This window comes from Trichosurus vulpecula, chromosome 9 (assembly GCF_011100635.1).
Source record: "Trichosurus vulpecula isolate mTriVul1 chromosome 9, mTriVul1.pri, whole genome shotgun sequence".
In the NCBI taxonomy this organism is placed as follows: domain Eukaryota; kingdom Metazoa; phylum Chordata; class Mammalia; order Diprotodontia; family Phalangeridae; genus Trichosurus; species Trichosurus vulpecula.
Genome location: NC_050581.1, coordinates 17537638 through 17543602, shown reverse-complemented (window position 1 = coordinate 17543602; position 5965 = coordinate 17537638). Strand labels below are relative to the sequence as shown.

Below are 5965 nucleotides of genomic sequence, written 5' to 3'. Positions count from 1 at the left end.
CTGAGGCACCTAACTCAGGACAGGACATGGAACAAGGGGGAAGGGTGCTGGTCATAGTTCCTCCCCCACACAACAGATAACCTACGGAACAAATGGGGAGCTCACAGTTGAACACATTGGACAGCCTGTTGTCTATCATCATTCTAACCCTAAGTAGCTCCCAGGGCAGGTTGTGTGAATTAGGTTTTTTTAAGCTTTTCATGATACCTGAATCTTGTCTGCCCACTCCCATAATGTCTACTCCTCTTATCTCTACCAAAATGTCCTTGGGGTCTGGTTAAAGGAAAAAAAATCGACGCTGTTCTTCAGTGTGGCTCTTCAGATGAAACATCTTGAAGCCTTCTTAAAGTCTTCATGATTCTTGGGCCAATAATCCTGGGACTCACAGAACCTGGGAAGAAATCAAGGTAGCCTTCTTTGAGAATGTACATTTCAGGATAGTACACATTTGGGTAGTAATTAGTGGCTCTCTCTCTCTCTCTTTCTCTCTCTCTCTCTCTTTCTCTCCCTCTCTCTCTTTTTCTCCTTCTCTGATGAAGTGGGACATTTGAGGCCCTCTCTCAGAGAATTCACAGTAGATACAAGGATGATTCTCTTTTGGGGGATGATGGGAGAAAGGGATTGACCTGCAGAAAATTCTCTGCATCTCATTTCAAGGGAAGGTTTACCCTACCCTTGATGCACTCATTGGAGAAAATTCATAATAATACTTGCAGTCCAAGATAACACATTTCTTGATGATATTGCTAAACTTCCCTGTTAATACAACCATCATCATCTCTGGTGATACGTGCCTGAGGTCTTCATGGTGTCCATCTATCATCTGCAGGACAAATGCCTTAGAGTAATCTCCAATCAGTCATTGTTTAACATGGGATTATTGTTTTACATGGTCTCAATTTCACCAGGACATAGACTTGAAACAGAGGATTTGAGCTTTCAGCTCCACTTTCTTATCCAGAGTGCACTTCCTGAGCTTCTTCTTAATGGGTGTGTCCTTGCCCAGGGGCCACTCTAGCCTCTTTAAGACTGGCCCTATCAAGGTGCTGGCCATGGAAGGAGAGCAAAAGAGTCATGGCCCTTTTTGTGTGTGACCAAAGACTAGTCACTTTCCTCTTCTTTGCCCTTGACCAAGGGAGTACTTAGGAGGCTTTCCATTCCTGAAGAAATCTCTTCTTCATTCTGCTCTTCCTGCATTTGATGGAAGCAGGATTCTACTTTTATGTGAATTTTCATCTCCTTTGCCTGAAATTCTTCTTCAGGCATTAGTATGAGCTCATAGTCTTCCTCAGGCTCTCCTCGTAATTTCCTAGCAAGAGGGCCTAGGAGGTTTGCCCAGTAGGGTCTTTTACCTTCAGGTCATCCTCCAGGAGGTCCAAAAGTCTGTAAGTACATCATCATCTATGTTCTATTCCACTGGTGGAGGCAGAAATCCCAGAGAAATGATGTAGGGTAATGGGACTTTGGTCTTTTTCCCTTTCTACTGGAGCAAAACCCATCAGATGACATACTTAACTTGGCTTCTCGGCAAAAGCCTCCCTCTGGCTGGACCTTTCAGCAGCAATTAAATAGCAGTACCCCACAGGTCTGACGAGTATTTTGAAGACAAATTTGTCACTTTCCTTGCCTTCTTTGCTCCAGGTGTTTACACTGTCATCATCCTTGCCCACCTGGCACATATCAAGGTCCTTGGAGTTGATGAATTAAGGATGGGCTGGATCCCAGAAGTTGCATAGGGAAAGACTGGAAGCATCTGATGGGAAGTCTCTTTTCCTGAACTTGGCCAGCCTCTCTAATTGCCTCCTGAAACAACCCTTTCCATTGCCCAGGAATCCACGGGGCTTAGGGAATCCATAGAGAGACCTGCATCTGAAAATTCTGGTGCATCTAAGGCCTCAGAAGACAAGAACTCCCGGGATGATTAAACAACTCTGCTCCGAAAGGCCGTGCTTTTTTTTTTTTCCTCTTTGCGGTGTCACTCGCTAGGCCGGTGAGGTCGCTCATCTTTTGGGTGAGTGTGGCAACGAGGAAGGGGGACACCGTAGGGTCCGGGGAGGCGAAGACCCCCAGACTGTGAGCTGCAGCAGCTCCACAACTAGATGAGTTGGCCGCGGGACAATAGCTTCTACCAGCCTTTGGGGTTGGGGTTTGAAACTGCAGGTGTACTTCTCAAAGGTGGCTACTGCTTTATCACCATGGCTTGGGGTGCGGGAGGGGGAGAGTGGGAGAAAGGGGAGAAAGCAAGACGCTCCAAAGAAAGAAGAAAAAAAGGGGGGCGGAGCAAAGGAGGCGGGGCCCGGTCGAACTCAGCTCAGCGCAGCACAGAATGCGAGTCTAGATGCTCCAGAGATTGGAACACCGCGGAGGCACCTCCTCTGCTTGGGGGAAATAGTGTTGAAATTGCAAAAGTTCAAAAGGCAGGACAATGCACCTGGCGCAAAGGAAGTAAGGATCAAATGAAGGGGTGCTTATGAAGCTCGATGGTGCACAAAACCTGGCTGGGGGGGTGGCACGGCGCAGGGATATAAGAGAGGAAAAGAAGGGATCCAGCGGAGGGGGACAATGGGGTGGAGAGGGGACCAATAAAGTGGTAGTGGAGTACCATGGGGTGGTGGAGGAAGACAATGGGGTGGTGGAGGAGGAACCATCGGTCTGCGTGATATTCCTGGCACATCTATATATTGCAATATCTATGAAGGCAAGAAAAAAACAGATACTCAGTATTTCATGAAATTGATTAAATTAGGCCTTTACAATCACAGCCGCAAAGGTGAGTGAAATATTAGAATCCACCAAGCAACCTGATTTGATATCTTTTCTATCAATGAAACTGAGGGAAACACTTTGCAAAAAAGCAATTTCTCCTTCAGTAGGCCGATTTTTTAATATATTCCTTTCAGGAGAACGTCATCAAGAAATTGTTGTAAGATAGTTAAGCTGGTAAATAAAAGAATTATGCGAAAATTTTTATTCATATTACCATTACTATTTTCTGAATACTTTTTAAAATTGATTTCTCCCCAGGTTTTCTGAGTAGTTCCTTACCTTTAAAATATTGCAACAATCTTGTTTTATAGTACTTGCTGTATCACTGTTTCTTGAAACACCCTGATTTGTAAATTTGACATTATCCTTGACACCTCACCTTTCTTCACTCCAAATATCCTATGAGTCGCACAATGTTGCTGCTTGTAGAAGCATAACTCTATAACTTTTCCTACATCAGCTCCTCTCCACTAATACAGCTACCACTTAAGTTCAGGTTTCCATCACCTCTAATTTAGACTATTATGATGGCATCCTAATTAGTTTTCCTGCCTCATGTTTCTCCCCACTTCAGTCCAACTTCCACACTGCTGCCTTTTTCTTTTTTTCCAACTAGCTATCTTATCTCTCTTCTTATTACAAGGTTACTAAAAATCTCTTGAGTGCCAAATTTAGTAGCCTTTTATCATTTCTCATATTCTATATATCTTTATCCATTTTAACATCTAAATATCTGGACATTTCAACTTCTGAACTTCAAAATCATATATCTATTGTCTCATCCTGGGAAACTTCCTTAATGGCCTAAGGCTTGCTTACCCTGGATCATCTTTTGTGTCTTGTTCACCATGGAATATCCCTTCACAAGGCCTGCCCCACTTCTCCCAGTGGAGAATTCTTCTTAGATCCTCCTTTGTGTGTATGACCTGCCTCATTCCACTCCCAGCTTATTCCTATTTTTTAACTTCAAAATACTTCCATCTCTGACCCCCATAATTTCAGCTCCCTTTTGTCTACAGTCTTCTCCTATTGGAATGTAAGCTCCTAGAGGACAAGGACTATGTTTTGCTTGCACTTGTATCACTAGCACTTAGCACAATGTGTGGTACAGAGTAAGTACTCCTTTCTTCCTTCATTCCTTACTTCTTTCCTCCCTTCCTCAACCTATCTCTCTGCAGCTTTTAAACATGTAATTTACTCCATCCTCTAAACAATACTCTTCCTTTAGCTTCTGGAATACTGCCCTTTTGTAGTTCTTATGAATTTGTGACCATTTCTTTTCAGTTTTCTTTGCTGTTTAGTAATGCAATTCTCATTTCCTAATCAGGGATCCCCTAAATCTGGACCGTTTTTTCTTATTCTATACTTTTCCACTTGGTGATCATTTCATAATTTCTCATATATTTAGTTGGATAGCTAGATATAGATTTATTAATATTAAATCTATATTTCTATCCCTGATTACAACCCTGTACTAACCTGGTATTGTTACTTATTAGCTGGACATTTCCATCTGGCTGTCCCACTGTGATCTCAAACTTAACATATTCAAAATGACACTAGTCGTTTTGTACCCTAAACCTGCTCTTCCCCAAAACTTTCCTACATTGTCTAAGGTACACACTACGTTCTACTAGTTACCCAGGCCTGTAATTCAGTCATTAATGATTCTTTCCCCTCTTACCTCTCCCAATCAGTTTGTGCATATATGCTCGCATAGCCATGGCCACTTTTCAGTTCCTCAACAGCTAAAATGTTGTAATAGCTTTCCAATTTTATCCATGAATCTAGCATGTTCTCTAAGTCATCCATGAACAACTGCCTAGATAACCTAAGCATGGATCTGATCATGTTACTCCCATGTTCAAAAGCCTTTAAGAGCTCCCTACCTTTTCTAGGATAAAATGTATTGTCACTTATACTTGAATTTAAGGATCTCTACAACTTGGTTCTTCAGTGGAGCTGTTACCTTACATGTTTCCCCTTCTTAAAATTCTTTCTGTTGTCTCCATGCTTTTACACAAGCTGTGTCCCATGCCTAGAATACCCACCTTCCTCGCCTTGGATCATTCTGCTTTCCTTGCCACCTCCTCACCATGAATATCACCATCCTTCTTCCAATGGTGAATTCTTCCTGGAGCCTACATTTTGTGAGGATCCACTGGCTGGCAGGCCGTTATTCCTTTTTAAGTTTGTTCTTAACCTTTTTGACTTCAAAATAGCTTAATCTTCTTAAACCCCACCCCCCACACCTCTTATCTTCCTTTTAGAATCTTATAGGTTCAGCCCAGTTGACAGACTCTCCCTTTCCTGGACCTTCAATGGCCAGGGCTGTAGTCCATTCAAATTGCTTCAGTTGGGTTCCTGCCAGATTATTCTCAAGCCTGCGTCACTCAATGGATAAGATTTCTTCATACATTTTAACTTATAGGATATCATAGCAGAACCATTTCAAAAAAGTCCTGCAATTGTGTTAATTACATTAGATTTTCACATTAGCTTCTATTATAATACAAAAGGAGTTATATCCAATAATTAACTATAGTTAATAGTAATAATAATTTGGAAGACATTGCAGAAATCATGTAGTTAAAACCCCTCATTTTATACAAAAGGGAACTAAGGCTCATGAAAATTAGGATACTTGTACAAGGTTACAGATTCAGTGTCAGAGTTGGAGTTTGAACCCAGCTCCATTGACTCCAGAATCGTTTTTATATCATACTGTTCCAGAGATTTTGCGTTCTCACATATTTCTGTATCAGAATGCAAAAGAACAATTCAAGAATGTAGCAAACCATTTTAATGACGGGGTTTGATACTTTTCAGATAAAATATTAATACCATTATTCAAGAAGTGTTATGACTTTTCTTACATACATTCAGCAGGTTGGGAAGAAGAATGTGTTCATGCTTTAAAAGAGTATCTACACAGATTGCTTTGTCTTTTTTACTCCTGACTATATTTAATTCATTATGTATAGTCTGTCTACCCTGGTAGGGTATTACAAACATCTGTAAATGGGAACTGTTTGGTATATTTTCCAGTTTTCATCACCCAATTCTGTTAAAAGCACATATACCCACCTGTTTTCAAAAACTCCATTTTATGCCCTCAGTCCTCATTTTTGTCTAAACAATATTTACTCTCAGTTAGATTAAGGTACTAGAATCATAACATTTTGGATCGAAAAGGGGA

General features: G+C 41.3%; 1 pseudogene; it reads right to left on the bottom strand.

Moving 5' to 3' along the window:
• Window positions 1-277: 277 nt before the first annotated feature.
• On the bottom strand, window positions 278-4617 carry LOC118832036 (annotated as a pseudogene).
• Window positions 4618-5965: the final 1348 nt, after the last annotated feature.